General features: G+C 38.5%; 1 protein-coding gene and 1 long non-coding RNA gene across 3 annotated transcripts in view; one reads left to right on the forward strand and one right to left on the reverse strand.

Moving 5' to 3' along the window:
• Positions 1–14,085, reverse strand: part of LOC126933195 (uncharacterized) — a 37,478-nt gene extending 23,393 nt beyond the window's left edge. The window contains exon 1 of the long non-coding RNA XR_007718450.1: positions 14,005–14,085. This is a non-coding gene — a long non-coding RNA (uncharacterized LOC126933195). The remainder of the gene's footprint in view (positions 1–14,004) is intronic.
• The window catches only part of GALNT3 (polypeptide N-acetylgalactosaminyltransferase 3), a 48,542-nt gene continuing 44,021 nt past the window's right edge, over positions 13,164–17,684 (forward strand). Inside the window, exon 1 of one of the 2 annotated variants that reach the window (XM_050752889.1) lies at positions 13,164–14,337. The gene's annotated coding sequence lies outside the window, so the exon portion shown is untranslated. The remainder of the gene's footprint in view (positions 14,338–17,684) is intronic. The other variant, XM_050752890.1, reaches the window with a different exon arrangement.

The raw sequence follows: 17,684 nt of genomic DNA on the forward strand, positions 1-17,684 counted from the left end.
GCTAATTTCTACTGGGACATTATTTACCTCAGGATTAATTCAGTAATCTTCCATACTTTTTTAGTTTCATACATCTCTGAGTTTTATGTTTCTGTGAAAAACCTTTAATACAAGCAGGTCTTACCTACAATTTTTTTTTTTTAATGCAAGTGTTTGATTATAGTTGGGCAGTTTGTATACCTTTCTTGTTGACTTCTTTTAAAATTGGCCTTCCTATATTCATAATACTTCTTTGGTCATTACAAAGTTTTCCAACTCAACACTTTGTGACTTGCTATGCTCAGAGGGATCAGAGCCAAGTACAGATGTACCAAAGACATTTCTTTAACATGTTTATCTAGTTACAGTAGCAGTTTAGATTGTGCAACTAACTGATGTTTAGAGTTGCATAGTATAGTAAGCACATCACCTTATTAGAGTTGCATAGTATAGTAAGCACATAGCTTCTACATCAGCTGGCATGAGCTGAATCCTCACGTTGCTGCTCACTAGCTTTGTTGCGTTGGTTAATGCACACAAATCTTCTAAAACTCAGTCTCCTCATCTGCAACATGATAGTAATATTACCTACCTGAAAAAACTTTTGTACAAAATAGAGTATGTAAAGTTATTGGTACATATAATATCATTAATATTCCATTGATATTTTTATTATTATTTGATGTATGATTTTTGATTTTTTTAAGGGTGGATGCTTGCTTTGTGATATTGGATTGAAGATTAGAAAAGCATCTCTGTGCTGAGTATTTCTCCACCAACAAAGCAATAACAATAGCCAAATAATTTAGGGCCCAATGTATTTTGCTTAGAAAATTTTTGCAGTTCTCTATTTAATTTGCAATATAAACCTATGATGTTTCTTATCATAGTACTTAGTGTCCAATAATTTCTCATTATTAATATCAATGATTGCTCATACATACACTGGATTACTCATTTAGTATTGACAAAGCATATTAGTGAGTGCACTACACCACTGAAATGAACACATAATGAAGTACCTAAACCACTTTATCTTAACTGCAAGATAGAGTCTTACAGATTTCTGGTTCTCATGGAAGAGACTATCGGGGCCCACACATTAAAAACAGCAGAGTGCAAGAGCTGGGAGGGTACCAGTCTACGAACATTTTAAAATAATATTACCATTTGCTTGATTCTAATTTAATTAATTTGGAATTCTTATAACATTGGGAAATTTTGAAAAGTAGGATATTTACACAAAGAGAGTATAAAAGAAATAATTTTTTGGAATTGAGCAATGCATTTCTTTTAAGAGATATCACATTCTAATAGACCTTCACTGATTAAATGTATTAGATATAAATTTATCTCATTTATTAGATATATATGAGAAGCATGTGCTTCTGGTAGTATTGTACCCAGAGGATTTTAGTTAAGTCAAGTCTGTACTTTTACAGCATTTGAAATATACTTAGTTGGGCAATTAATGGATCCTCTTCAACTTAAAGTAGATGATTGTTATAAGAGAAAAAAAGTACAAAAAGAGTTACAGAGTAGACAAAAATAAATTCTTTTCCAGTGTTCCAATTCTGATGATTTTTAGGAGTTATAGCTGAGGAAGTATCCTCCATCCCTAAAATTGGTTTCCTGCATAACACGTTATTTTGAATGTTACCAGTTAGCCTTTGGGCTTCTTTAAAAGACCGAATAATAAGATTGAAAATAAAGTGAATGCATATTTTGGTCCTATAAATGAAGACATCAGAAGTGTAACAGAAGGCAAATGAAAGATAAATACATTTGTTTTTCCATCTGTTAAGATACAAGTGGCAGGGCGCGGTGGCTCACGCCTGTAATCACAGCACTTTGGGAGGCCGAGAAGGGCGGATCACGAGGTCAGGAGATTGAGACCATCCTGGCTAACACGGTGAAACCCCGTCTCTACTAAAAATACAAAAAACTTAGCCGGGCGTGGTGGTGGGCACCTGTAGTCCCAGCTACTCAGGAGGCTGAGGCAGGAGAATGGCGTGAACCGGAGATCACGCCACTACACTCCAGCCTGGGCGACAGAGAGAGACTGTCTCAAAAAAAAAAAAAAAAATAGAAGATACAACTAAAACATTCTTCCCATTTTTTCCTTAATATTTTGTTTCCTGGCAACAAATGACAAAAATTCCCAATCAACCACATCTTTCAAAATTCTAGGTTTTCTGAAATGCCAGCACTAACATTATTATTTAGATTTTTAGTATATAAAATCATTTTCAGAAAAGGTGAGTGCACTACATTAAAATGATATATTGTGTATGTGTGTGTGCCTGTGTGTGTGTGAGAAAGAGAGATAAATTAATAACGAAGCATGCCATTAAAACCATAAGTGTGTTATATAAGCACTTTGGAAAATAATTGGAATTATCTGGTAAATTTGCTACTACCCAGCAATTTTACTCTTAGTTATTTTTCCAAAAGAAGCTCTTTCACATGCTCTTTAACCAGAAGGAGAGTATAAAAATGTTCTTAGCAGCACTATTTGTAATCTCTCTCACACATACACATGCAGCTGGAGATTTTTCAAATGTTCATCAAGAGCAGAATGGATTAACATAATACAGTGTGAAGGTTAATTAATTACAGCTACATGCAACAACATGTACAAATCTCATGTATCCAATTTTGGGCAAAAAAAAATCAGGTAGCAAAATAATATCCATACACTTCATTAATATACAAAGCTGTAAAAAGTGTGAAATTAACCAGTATTTTGTTTAGGCATATGCAGTGAACCTCTAAAGAAAAACAAGGAAGTGATTGAAAAAATTCAGAATTAGGAGGAGACAGGATCTGAGAGGGTTCCATGATAGATACAAAAATATTTTTCTTTAAGTAAGTAGTAGGTACATAGTTGTTTATTGTATTATGATTCCTTATGCATTGCATGTATTTAGTAAGTGTTCCTTTGAAACTACTCAATATTTTGTAAAAGTATAAAACAAAGGGTGCTAATATTTATTGCCATTATTCTATCTCAGCAAAATATTTTAAAAGTAATATAATCCTTCAGTCCTTCATAACTCATCCACTTGTATGTGGTCTGGAACATTATTTCATGATTTTGTGGCAGTGTTTAATTGCTGTTTTTTAAAAAAAGATAAGATGGCAAAACGGGTAATACCAGTTCATCGTGGTTTGTGAGGCTGCAAAAAGTCAAATTCCATAAAGCAAATTGACAGGCTGTCTCAGGTCTATTGTGCTTCACAATATGTAGAAAGGAAAAGTTACTGTGGAATAACGGTTATAATCGAGATATTATAAAATATTTTTATTTATGAGTATTCTCTTCTTATTTTGGTCGACCTTTTCATGAAATAATTTCATATACATTTGGAATGACTCTTTAAATGCCTCTGAAATTCCACATATCTAGGGCTTTGTATGTATTTCAATAAAATTAAATGATAAAACTTACAGTTCTAGTTTTGATGTTAAATTCATTGTATCTTCTCATTTCACATTTTTGCTTCTGTCAAGAAATTGCTTTAGTTAAGAATTATTGGTCCAAAAGTCTTTCACTCTCAACTAAAGTTTATGGAGAGACCTAAAGGAGAGACCCTTATTTTTACATCAGGATATCAATTTGGAAGAATTTTATTTATTTTTTTCTAGTTATAATTTAATGGACCAAATTATACTATGAAATATTATAAAGTATTACTTTGGATCATTTTATGTTTTAAAAATAACACATACAGCTGGGTTTGATAAGCTCAAGCATGTAATTCCAGCACTTTGGGAGGCCGAGGCCAGCAGATTGCTTGAGGTCAGGAGTTTGAGACCAGCCTGGGCAACATTTAGTAGAAACACTGTCTGTATTAAAAATACAAAAATTAATTGGGCATGGTGGCCACTTAGGAGGCAGGAGAATTGCTTGAACCCAGAAGGCAGAGGTTGCTGTGAGCCAAGATCACACCACTGCACTCCAGCCTGGGCAACAGAGTGAGACTCTATCTCAAAATAACTAACTAAATAAATAAATAAAAATAAAAATACCACATACCAAGTTATTATACAATTATACCAAAATTGTTACAATCAATTTTTTAACAAAACCTCATTATACTTACAGTTATACAGTACCCAAATGAACAATGTTCTTATTCTTAAATAAAGCATTGTGTCAACCCAATTTTGTACTCCCTTTTTCCTCTGAGTTATCTAGAGTTTCCTGTGTTCCTCAATGTTTTGATTATATAATTAAGTGTGTTTGCTTTTTGGTATGACCCTGTTTCATAGTATCTTATATTTGAAGGAATCTCTATGTGAAGTGAAATTAACAATTTTGGCTTTATTACATTTGAAAATGTTGTAAAATTTATACATGAAAACAAAGCCTTCTATTGCTTAATATTTCCACATATTACTCCTGTATGAATGGAACAAAAACTGGGAAAGTAGAAATTGTTTATGAATGCCAAAGGGCAACCTAATGATGACAAATTATTTACCCTTGGATTCCAGGTAAAATTATTTTACAACTTCTATGATGTAGTTTATAGAGCATGGGTTTTGAGTCTGGCAGACCTGCTTTTACATTTCAGCTCTTTAGCTATACATCTTTGAGTTTGTCACTGAGGTCTTCTCACCTGTTACGTAGGGTTTTCTGGAGACTGAATGAGATAATGTAGGAACAATTCCTGGCACAGAGTTAATACTCAGTAAATGAACTCCCAGCTCCCACATCCCAGCTCAAAGTGGGGAGTAAGATTTTTCTCAGTGTAAGAATGTCAGGCCATTGCAAAGGACAACAAGCTACTTCCTTATCATCCAAAGCACTTTCCAGTGTTTTATGTGCAATAAACCACAGACCTCTGGAACCCTGCCCTGTTGTCTCCTCCCACACACTTCATAGATGTTTTCCTATGCACCTCTTGTATCCTTGGGGCTTAGGGCAAGGGAGAGAAATAGTTGTCTCAGGGAATAGAAAAACTTACAATAAAGGAAGGAGATGAAAATTAACAAGCATCATCATCATCAGAAAAAGATTTTATAATACATAAGTTGTGAATAACATGCTTCCTACGTGCAATGGCAAAATAATAGAAAAATGATAGAAAAATGCTATCATGCAGTTTTCTAAGGTAAAAGACCAAGGGAAAATCTACTGAGGCAGAACATTCAGCAGGCATTTCCTTTTTATCAATTTTCTGTGATAATTATCACTATGGAAGGCTTTATAGTGCGTGCCAGTTTCTGAAGACAGAACCAGGTATATAAGAAACTTAATCTAACATTATATTCCTATGTCTATGCCTAAGGTTATTTTTTTCTCTTAAATCTCTATTACACCATGTGACAATAGCTAAATCTCAGTAAATTAGGGACTTTTCCTGTTTCATTAGAGATGCAGCTAACTCCATGGATCCTATCTAGCATAAGATATATAGGATGGGAGTGGTAGGATGCATTTGTATAAGAAAATTAGGCCATCGCAGGTATCAGGCTTTCATGCTCTGACACTACACCCTGGTCCCAATGTCAGCAGCTGAAGACAATGGGCCTTTCGATTATGGTCCACATGGTTTATTTGTGTTTTGTATTATTACACAAGGCTTAAGTTTTACCAGTTCTTTGTGTTTCATCTAATATAAGGACTTTTTAAAAATAAAGGACCAGATAGTAAATGTTTAGGCTTTGTGTACCATATGATCTCTGTCATAACTACCTAACTCTGCTATTGTAGTGTCAAAGCAGTCGTAGGCAACAGGTAATGTATGGGTTTGCCTCTCTTCCAATAAAAACTAATTTACAAAAACATGTGGATCTAAACCATTCTCACCTGCACTGAAAAACCACTTTTGGGCTCTCTGCATCTTCCTGGGACATATGAGGGCTGTGGGACTGCCTAAGGCCTGTCTGCCTCAGGATCCTCTTTAGAAATGTTTTCTGTTCTTACTTAACATTGGGCAAGGAATAACTCTGGGGTCTTACCAATCTCCATCGTAGGGGCTATGAGCCTAGCTTCACTTTCATTGGTGAGCCCTCTCACCAGTCTGGTTTCAAAGGTCAAGATGCATTACTAAACATCTTACTCTATCTAAATGGCAGTCCATGAGGTTGTGCAATATGGTATTCTAGCATGGTGAGAGGCTACAGGGCTTTTTCTCAGGTGCATTGTCAATATCCACCTCTGACCCACCATCTTACCCCCGACTCTCTTCTTTCTCCAGTCTGCACCAATATAATCAAGATTTGAGGTGGAAATAGAAAACTGGCTCAGACTGAGAACATATTCTTCAAAATATATGTTTTTTTGGCATGGTTTTGTACAGAGTCCTTCAACGCTTAGACTTCTAAATTCCAATACATTCAAGCTTTTGCATCTCAAAAGCTTTATCTGTATGAACAGGAAGAGTACAAAGGATGTACAAACGCAAAAAGAAAGTGCTTATGTTCATGTTAAGAGACCGAACTTAGGTGAAACAGTTAAAACACTCTCTCAAAACTTACTGGCTTAAGACAACAACAATTTAATATTTCTCATGATTCTGTGGGTTGACTAGGTGATTCTTCTGCTGGTATTTGCTTGGGGTCCATCACCAGGTTGCATTGAGCTGGCAGGTGGCTGGGGGCTGTGCTCAGTGAGAGCATCTGGGAAGCTGAGCCTCTCACTCCACATGGCCTTTCACCCCAGACTTCTTCATGGTGTGGTGATCTCAGGGCAACATTCCAAGGGAGTGAAAGCAGAAAGTGAAAAATCTCTTTTAAGACTTAGACCTGAAAGTCATGCAACATGACTTTCACCATATTTGATTGGTCAAAGAAAGTTGCACAGCTACTCTAGATTAAAAGGTGAAGAAACGGACTTTACCCTTGATAAGAAGAGCAGCAAGTCGCGTTCCAAAATGACATGCCTATTGGAGAGGGAGAAATTCATAGCCGTGTTTTACAATTCAATACCAACTTTCTGTGAATCAAATACATAATGGATCTTCATGAAGGCTATGATTTTTATGAGAAAGTTCAGGTAATTATGCCAAATCTGTACAGAGTTTGCAGTGGGAAGAGAAGGAGAGACAAAGAAATTGGATGTTGCTCCTGGTTTAGCTTCTGTGCTCCCTGTACATTCTTCTCAGGAGTGAAGTTACTTCCTTAAATCTTGGGGGGAATGTATCCCCAAAGATTCTCCTTGGGTGTTCAGAAGATGTCCCACATGGATGACTTTTTCTTTGCCTTCTACTCTTCCCCTGTCCACCTTTAAAAAAACCATTTTCTAAGCCCTTTAAACCCTTCCATACTACAATATCCCCATCCTCACTCCCTTTTTATATGTTATACACTAACTCTTCCAATAGAAACAAACTTCCTTCTCTTGCAGTGACTTGACTTTTTTGTATGCAACCCCAAATGTCAGCTGCCTGTCAGGGACTCCTGTCCTTGAAGTTTTGCAGAGGGGAGAAAGGGAATGTGATCTCAGGGTCTGTTGACTTACTTGGGAATGGAGAATTGGCACATTCTGATTTTGTGATTAGATGTAGGAAAGGACTATGGTGATGGGATTCTACCTTGGGCAGCAAATGCCTTTTCTTCTGGTAAATAAAAAGTAAACTATGTAAGTATACAGAAAAAGTATAATTTCCTTCAAAATTCCCCTTCTAATATGCATAAAAATTATTTCTCTTTTGAATTTAATAACAATAATGCTATTTCTTTTGACCTGTTACTTCAAACCTAACTTGCTAAAAGAGCATCCTCATCCTCTATGGCTTGAATTCCTTAACAAATTATTATAATTTACCTGGCAACAAATTACATCAAACCCAGGTAGCATCTCTCTGCAATTCTCCCTTTGTGTTATTGGATTCAAGAGAGAGGTGAGGGCCAAGGGAGGAAGGAAATTTACTTTATGCCAATGCATTGGAATTACAAAATATCAAGGTGATTTGAACTGATCCAGGAGGCTTGTATTAGTCTTGTTCTTATGCTGCTAATAAAGACATACACAAGACTGGCTAACTTATAAAGGAAAGAGGTTTGACTCACAGTTCCACATGCCTGGGGAGGCCTCACGATCATGGCAGAAGGCAAATGAGCAAAGTCACATCTTACATGGTGGCAGGTCAGACGAGCTTATGCAGGGGAACTCCCATTTATAAAACCATCAGATATGAGACTTACTCACTACCACAAGAGCAGTATGAGGGAAAGCACCCCAATGATTCAGTTATCTCCACCTGGTCCAGTCTCTGAGATGTGGGGACTATTATAATTCAAGGTGAGATTTGGATGGGGACACAGCCAAACCATGTCAAGGCTCCATGGGAGACTAGGGTCTTCAGTTGGGCTGGAGGGGATTTGGAAAGGGGGAAGAAAATCATATTAGAAGATACAAAGATTTTCACAGGTGGGAAACTGACTGTGGTATGATCAGAGGAAAATAAGAGATCTGAGTTTTTTAAAATAAGTGGGGTATTCTATTTCCTTATTTCTAAAATTATAAGGTTTTCATTGAAAAGAACATTCTTTGTATGAAGGTCTGGTAGCTAGAATTAATATTCTTATTATTTTTCATACCAATAGAAAATGGTAAATTGTTAATATGTATTCTACCTCTTGTTTTTGTGATATGATGCCTCTAATAATATTGTCATGGTTTAGGATCTGGATAATTGACACAAAGTGGCTTAATAAAAGTCAGGGCTGGGCATGGTGACACCTGCCTATAAGCCCAGCACTACAGGAGGCTGAAGAGGGATGATTGCTTGAGTCTAGGAGTTCGAGAACAGCCTGGGCAACACAGTAAGACCTCATCTCTCCAAAAAAAAAAAAAAAAAAGCCAGACATGAGGTAACATGCCTGTAGTCCCAGCTATTCAGGAGGCTGAGGTGGGAGGATCACTTGAGCCTGGGAGGTTGAGGCTGCAGTGAGCCATGATTACACCACTGTGATCCAGCCTGGGCAACAGAAGAAGACCCTGTCTCAAAAGACAAAAATATCCCTGGCCTGGTGGCTCATGCGTGTAATCCCAGCACTTTGGGAGGCCAAAACAGGAGGATTGCTTGAGTTCAGGAGTTCAATTGCAGCCTGGGCAACACAGTGAGACCCCATCTCTGTATAAAACAAAAACAAGGCCGGGCGCGGTGGCTCAAGCCTGTAATCCCAGCACTTTGGGAGGCCGAAACGGGCAGATCACAAGGTCAGGAGATCGAGACCATCCTGGCTAACATGGTGAAACCCCGTCTCTACTAAAAAATACAAAAAACTAGCCGGGCGAGGTGGCGGGCGCCTGTAGTCCCAGCTACTCGGGAGGCTGAGGCAGGAGAATGGCATGAACCCAGGAGGCGGAGCTTGCAGTGAGCTGAGATCCGGCCACTGCACTCCAGCCTGGGCAAGAGAGCCAGACTCCGCCTCAAAAAAAAAAAAAAAAAAAAAAAAAAACAAAAAAAACCAAAATAAAAGTCAATTACAAGAAAATCATCATAAATGTTTCAACAGATGAAGCGTATGACCATTATAGCACTACTTGCAATAGCAAAATTTGGGAGCAATCTTCATTGTCCAACAGTAAGTGACAGATTAAATAAATCCTTACAAAGGGATATCAGGCAGTCATTAAAATAACACTGTAAAATAAATTTGTTGACATTTAATTATATGTTAAGTAGAAAACTTTGGCTACAAAACAAGTCCCCAGAATGATCTAGTTTTTATTTTACAAACCTGTCTCTGTATCCCTCTATGTTCCCCATTCCATGCCGCGCCTCCGGCTAATTTTTTCAATAAAAAAAATCTGGAAAGATACATGATAGAAAGGGTCTGAGAGCACTGATTCATCTCAGTATAAGGAATTCTGAGTATTTCAAAGCTAATTTCTTTGCATTATGTGTATTTTCTGATTTTTCTGTAAAGAATATTAATTTCTTTTCAATTTAAAGAAGCATGTTACAGAAAAAGAGAAATCAATTTAGGAAAGGAGTCAGTGAGGGATACCCAAGTACATCACTGAGGTCAACATCATGCAAGACTATCACCATGGTTTCCCACAAAATATTCTTTGGTGCCACTGTCAGAATTTAGAGCCAGTTAGATTGAATATTATTCTGACTCAGCATGACATTTCTTTTTGCTCTTAGGCTAATGCTTAAAAGCTTGAAACAATGCACTCTATTCAATACATTTCATCAAATATTTATTGAGTGCCTACTATGTGCCAAGTACTAAGAATACAAGATTAGCAAGACATAGTTTTGTTGTAATCTAAGTCAACCCCTCATAGTATGTGTACCACTTTGAAAATCTGAGATGATTGTTCTGAGATTCTACAGGGGGAAGGATCATAGAAAACAATGTCCAAAAAAGTTCATACTAAAATAACCTATTTATATTTTCACTGTTTTAACTCTTGCAATATTTTAAACACAATGTAGAATTATGTTGCATCATTATTTTAAAAATACCCACATATTTGTGGCTCTTCACTGTGATACTACCTCTACTCTCTGCTTGAATCAGTAACATTTCTATGCTTATTACTGCTTTGAGAAGAAATTATTCCAATCTGTTCAGACTTTGAGCCAAATCTCTCAGTCTGACTTTGAGATCCTCACTAAAAACTCTAGTTCCCTCATGAGGCAAAACTCTTTCTAGAGTATGTTTCAAAGCAAAGTTGTGTAACCAACAATTAAACAATTAACAAACTGAAATAGTTTAAAGTTGGGCTTAGTAACTTTACACATTTACTTATTACATTATATATTACAACTATTATTTATGAATTAAAATTTTGATCTCAGTTAAATAATTTCAGTTTCTTCATCTTTGTTGTCCCATTAATTATTATTGCTATATCCAGAAGGTTTTATTTATTTGTTTATTTATTTGCCCAATTCTCTTGGCATGGAGTTTATTTGAATCAGAATGTAAAGAAGCCTGGAGATCATCTTCTACCACTATTTTGTTTTGTGGAAGAGAATATTGAAGCCAGACATAAAGTAACTTGTAGGAGTGTAAATTGTTTTGCATAGTGTCTTTTGAAATGTAGATACGTGAAAGCTGGTATCTATTGTTCTTAGAATTTTGTAATTCAGATTACCAGTCTAGTGTTCTTACCCGCCTTGGATTATTTCTCCTTACTGTTGGGTAAAACCATTCTTTAGACCTGTAAATTGCTCAAGACACTAGGTATATTTTTTTATGGTACTTGATGGGTCAATTTATTCATTTAACACATATTTATTAAGTACCTACTAAGTGCCAGGTGCTGATGATCTTGGCATTAAATGTTAACAGAAAGTATTAAGGAGTAAGTATTGTTTCAAATCCATACAAATGACCATTTTGTGGCTAGTCGTGTGAGTGTGTGTGTGTGTGTGTGTGTAATAAGTGTGTGTATGTGTGTGAGAGAGATAGAGAATGTTTGTTTCCTTCCTGTGTAAAATCTGCCCAATTTTCTATCTTAACTGTCATTATATGTCAAACATATGCTATTAAAATTAGCTTATTTCTGAGAAGCATGTCTACATTAAGGTTCCTGGGTTTTATTTTATGATGAAATGCTAACTTCTGTTTATGAAATAAATTATTTATTTCATAATTTTGAATAGGATGGTACTTTCAAAAACCTGCCTCTGATTAGATTTGGGGCATTAAACATTTCAATATGATAATTTTTTTTCTTGGGCCTGTGGCATCATTTTATTGTGACAGAAAATTTTTTATTAATAATAAGGCTTTGCTTTCAGAATGCTATGAAATAGTACAAGTAATGTTGTGTAAAATAGTACAGATGCAACATCCCTAATCCACAGATCCAAAATCTCAAATGTTTCAAAATTCAAAACTTTTTGAGCACCAACATGACACCACAAGTTGAAAATTCCACACATAAGTATTTTACACAAACTTTGTTTCGTGCATCAAACTATTTACAATGTTTTATAAAATTACCTTAAGGCTATGTGTATAAGGTGTATATGAAACATAAATGAATTTTGTGTTTAGACTTGGGTCTCATCCCCAAGATCTCTCTCTCTCTCTCTCTCTCTCTATATATATATATATATATGTATATATATGTGACACTCAACATGCACAAGTAATGCCACATTCAGAAAAACTGCTTCCTTCTTTAAATTGTTCGTCTCCATTGTAAAACTGACAGTCAAATTTTAGTAACTCCTGATCATTTTTATGTTTCTTCTGTTCTTTTTATACTCCTCATCCAGCATTTTGGTCCTGTTTGTTGGCTCTCTCTTTTTATAGGTCTGCCCTATCTTCTCTTTTCAGTTGTTATTTGACATTACTAGTCTTGCTGTCAATGCGTCTCAGTCTTTGGATTCCAGATTGCTATTTTATATCCATCTGCTCTGTCCTGATTGTCAGTGAAAAGTGTTGCTCTTCGTTTGGTGGGACATCAAAACTCTCACAATCTTTGACTCCTGCTTCATTCAGAGATGGGTGGTGTGTGAAAAAGGATACAGGTTTCTTGGTTATACATTTAGGATACCTTACAAATTTTCCCAAGACTGACATTAACCACCAGTTAGGGGTAAACGACAAAGTGGCACAACGAAGAAGAAGAAGGAGAAGGAGAATTTGAGTAGTTAGTATTTTCAGTTCTGGACCTGGACCTAAGGAAAAACACTACCAAGTTAGTATATCAATACACACAAGTATCTCCTGAACTATTTTTTGTTTGTTTTTGGAGGGAAAGGGAGCTTGGCAACTGCTTGTAGGTACTGATACTAAAATGCTGCAAATAGATGAAGGTTCCTTGGTGCTTGCAAAATAAGCACAACATGTAAAACAAGCATAGAACTACCTAGTTTACTAATGTCTTAAACCTAACTCATAGGTGTCATAGTATAAAATAGTACTATGGATGCTAAAACCAATGTCTTAGACTAGTCAAGTACTAAAGATACACTTGTTGATACTACACTAACCTGTATTTTAAACCTTATTTTTAGGTCACGCGTAGCACTAATAAAACAGTAAATAAGCACCATAAGAGCATGTCAAAATGTAGGAGGAAGGCCACAACTAAACTTCATAGTAAAACCTGCCACCATATGATTAAACATGCCACCAAAAAGTTTTTAGCTAGTTTTCGATTTATATCCCTACATATCTTTGGGATAGAGCCAAAGAAATGAGTTCACGGAAAGGTATAAAGGTCATTTTAAGTCCTGGTTTTGGGAGTGTCAATGTTTGTTACAGCAGCAGAAGGAAGGCTGAAACAGAAAGTTGTGTCATAAACGGAACAAACACTGTTTAACAATTTTTTTTTGTCTTAAAAACAGCAAACCCCACCGTCTTCCTGGAGTCTGCGTTGTCCCCTTCCAGAATAGATGTGGAGTTTTTAAACGAACCTACAGTAGAAGCAAGCCTTCTCCAGGAAATCCCAATCTTTTTCCAAACAGGAACAGCAAGGGTTCTCTCTGTTGTGGCTGTTTTTCCCTCTGGGAATTGGTTTGCCTTCTGAGAGCATCCCAGGGAGGGGAGGTGCGCCCCAAATTGGCGAGGCTCTGCCAAATACCAAAGGCTCTTCTTTGGGAGGAGACTCCTCCTTTGGACGTGAGGCGCCCCTACCAGAGCGCCCGCGTACAGAAACGGAAACCACTAGCTGCGCTGAAGTGAGTCAAGTGATGAAATCAAGACTACACGGGAAGGAAGCTCACGAAACCTAACTGGTGACAGAAGCTGCTGAACCCTGCCCGAGGAAACCACATGAGCCAGCAGTTGCTGCCCTCCCGAAGTGGTCCTCGGAGGCAGCGCACCCCTTCATTTTGGCGAACCGAGGAGGAAGGGAGGAAGCGTGTGGGGGAAATCTAGAACTTCTGTTTCCCCAAGGACCCAGCAGACTGCTCTGGCTACAAGGTGATCACTGCCACCAGGTCAGTGCAGGATTCCTTCAATGTAGACGGGCCGGGAGCCACAACTTGCGCGGAGCAGCAGCCTCGCCGACCGCGCAGAGAGAAGCCGCGCAACAGCCAGGCTTGGCCCGGACGGCGCCCCCACCCCGCGCGCGCGGTCAACGGTTCTCACCTGGAGCGCTCAGGTAGTGCTGGGGCGGGGCGGGAGGCTGGCGCGCAGGCGCGGGAGCGGGGCCTCGCCCCTGCCGACGTCGCAGACCGGAGCTCACCTGGGAGACTCCAAGAGGAAGCCGAGCCGCGGTTCTGCCTCTCCAGGCAACGCGGGAGGCCCAGCGGGAAGGCAGGAGGCGGCGGCGGAGGAGGAGCTCTACTTAGCCGCAACTGTAGCGACAGCAACCGGAGTCGCAGCGGCAGCCACCTGCACCTGGAGCCCAGCCCACGTCCAGCGCCCGCCCGGCCGCCGCTTCCCGCCGCCCTGCCCTGCCCTGCCCAGCCTACCCGCCAGGTAAGCCGGCGACAGGCGGAGGGAGATGCGGTACCCCTGGGCTGCGTTACAGCAGGCGGGAGGACAGCCGCGGGGGTTCACATGTTGGGGACAGGGCTACGGTCCAGGTGGCCGGTTGGAGTCGGTCTCGAGAGCAGTGTTTCGGTTGCCCCTGGAGAGACCCCGAAAGGGGCTCCCCGGGCCAAGGGGCAGGTGGCGCCCCGGGGGGAGCCCAGTCACATCCTCTCGCCCACGGTGCCCCGCCAGTCCTTATGGGGCGGCCCCAGAGGAGCTGGACCGAGATCAAAGACCTGGTGGCCCCGGACTTGCCCCTGGGAGGGTCGCAGCGTGGGGACCCTGAGAGGGAGGGCCCGGCGGGAGGCGGGCGCGCTTCCACTGCGGCTAACAGGTTGCCTGTCTCCTCCAGCCTCTCTGCCCGAGAGGGCATCCCGCGACGGCGAAGGGCATGGCTTTGCCAGGCAACTTTCCCAGCCGGGGACCCCAAACGTTCTAGGCAGCAAACCGTGGCCGCCGAGCCATTTAAATGGTTTCCGAGTGGTTTGGAAAGGGCTCTGTGGCCGGGACGCAGACACCCCTCTCTCTCTGTTTCGACTCTGCACTTTTCCGGGTGCGCTCTCCAAGCCAGAGTTGGGCCCACTTTCCTGTCCAATGGAGAAGAGTTCTTTTCTTCCGTGGCGGGAGGAAATCCAACTGCCACGCACCAACCACACACCATCTCTTTAGAGGACCTGTTGACTTAAGGACCTGTATATCGCGGTTATGGTTTGCCTGTGGCATATGACTCAAAGGTTCAAAAAAAAAAATTGTTTCAGGATCCTGCCACGTCTAAGCTTGGGTGTGCCAGGCCCAAATTCCTTTCCCTGCCTAATTAGGCTTTTCTGAAGCCTAAGAATTGAGGGTGAAACTGGCGCTTACCTTAGACTTTTATTTCCTTCTCTTTCCAACTCATCAAAGAAACTATTTCTGTTTTAAGAATCCCATCGAGTTACCAATATTTCCGATTCTGAAAACGTTAAGTTAACATAACTTGCTAGAGAAGTTACAGTACATAATGAAGACATTTACACTCAAATTCTATAGCTAAAAAATATTAAAGTGACAGCATTTTAATTAGAAAAATCTCTGCTTGTGGGAAAATCAGTTGCTTCTTTTATTGTATATATTTTTTCTATGAGTTTGTGGCTAAAATCCATGAGGTTAAAGTCACACCCTGCCATCAGATTTTTTTAAATTTAACTTTTAATATTTGAAGTCTAGCGCATGTTAAACTTTCCGAGCAGTTTGTACCGAGAATCTTTCTTTATGTATTGCTTTAGCCAATATTTTTACAGAGGAGTTTCTAATAATAATAATTCCACTAGATTTGTTTTGTTCTATCTCTGCATATTTTAAAAATATATTTTCATTTGCACGTTTATCTTAAAATGCCTTATGCAACATATAGTGGGTTTTTTCTTCTTCTTTTTAAGATTAGATGGAAATCTAAAAGCCAACCACAGCATAACAGGACGTAATTATTAATTCAACCAGGAATTTTCTACATTTCTTGAAAGACTGTCACCTGACCTCTTAATCTCGTCTCCATACAGAGAAATAAATGTGCTAAATACTGTTTAAATATTAGATATAGGAGTTGTTCCCTGAATTTTGAATATTAATCTTCATTACTTACTGGGCAGATGTTATCAGACTGTCTTTCCTCTTAACCTCTAGTGAGAAATGTAACATGTTTTCATTAGCCAGAGTAACGGTGTGACTTAATCTATCTGTTAAATAGGAAAAATAATACTTTCCTAGATTAAGATAACAAAGCCTTAAAAACAATCAGGAATATCTTCCAGCCCTAGCCTTCTCGGGATCCCTTTCTCACTTTGGAGATTCACTAGTGAAACCATTCATTTGTGAAAAATTGAAGGCAAGAGAGGTATTCTAACTTCATTTCACCCAGAGATGGCATGATCATTCCAGTGGCTTGACTCATGACTCCTGTATCTTACTTTTCACCACCCACATCCTCACTTATCATAAGATGTTTATCTTTTTTCTTTCATATACTTTGTAAGGCCTTTGTAATTACAGAATAGTCTATTGCTTTTTCTTCGGCTCTGATTTACCCTCATTTCTACTTTTTCCAAATGATGCCTGACTTCATGGAGACTACCCAGTGAAGGCATCATGCTCCTCTCATTGTGAAATAGCATGCATATTGACGATGCTATGTCAATTGAGATTTTTAGTTCCTTCTTGGTATTTCCAAGCCACAGTTAATTTTTTAAGTCAATGTGGATAACATTATTTAGTCTTTTGATCTTTTTATTATATTGGCTTAAAATATATTTTATGAGGCAGCTACCCAGTGCCTTTCATCCGTTTGCAACACTCCAGATTTTTGGTTTCAAGCACACATCCTTAACACTAAGTTTCTTTAAACTTTTTTTTCTTTTACTGCAATCCTCAATAACTAATTTATTCTCTGCCTCAACTCCATAAACTCCAGTGTGAGTGTATATAAATGAAACAAATTTTATTAATATAAAACAGTGCTTAACCTTACAACTTGGATGTTCTTTATTATTTTATTTTTAAAAATATTGGTTTAAACACATTAGACCTCTTTATGACCACGAATGTGCTGGAGCCTACAATGTGAAAATAGCACTATTCTGTTGAATTTTTGTTTTTTTAAAGGCTGATTTTTCTGCCAGCTTTCTTTTTCTCTGTGTCATACATGCACATGCACACACACATACACACACACACACAGAGGCACATCCCCACTCACATGAAAGAAAATAAATTATTTCTTAAAAACTGTACTGTAACCCTAATTAAACATGTATGGTAGGGCTTGAGGCTCCAGGACCTTGGTGCTAGATTAAGCCTTTAAAATCTTAAGAACGTATGAAGCCTTGTTGATTATACATATTTTGTGTTGAATGGGTTCTCATCATGCTGTAGTGTATTTGGGAACAGGGAAAACTAGAAATATTTTTTTCTGAGGGGATTTTGATGGTAAGAATTAAGGGAAATTTTGAGGGAGAAACATTCTGTCCAGCTCTATTCTAAACTCTTAAAGTTTTATGACTGAGTTAGAGTCCTGGGTGGAGTCTAAAAAATTTATTAGAGAAAACATAGCCAGTTTATTATTTGGTTTATATTCTGTTAATATTTAATACTTTTCTCTTTTACTATGAAACAAGTATAAGAGACAAATTATAGGAATTATACTTCCCCTCTCCACCAAAAGACTACATTGGGAGATTAAAATAGATCCCTAAATGATTTGTAGGAATGTAGTCTTGGAAGCTCTGATTGGATAATTAAGCCTTCTGTAGACACTTTCAATT

Source organism: Macaca thibetana, chromosome 12, assembly GCF_024542745.1.
Source record: "Macaca thibetana thibetana isolate TM-01 chromosome 12, ASM2454274v1, whole genome shotgun sequence".
NCBI classification, from domain to species: domain Eukaryota; kingdom Metazoa; phylum Chordata; class Mammalia; order Primates; family Cercopithecidae; genus Macaca; species Macaca thibetana.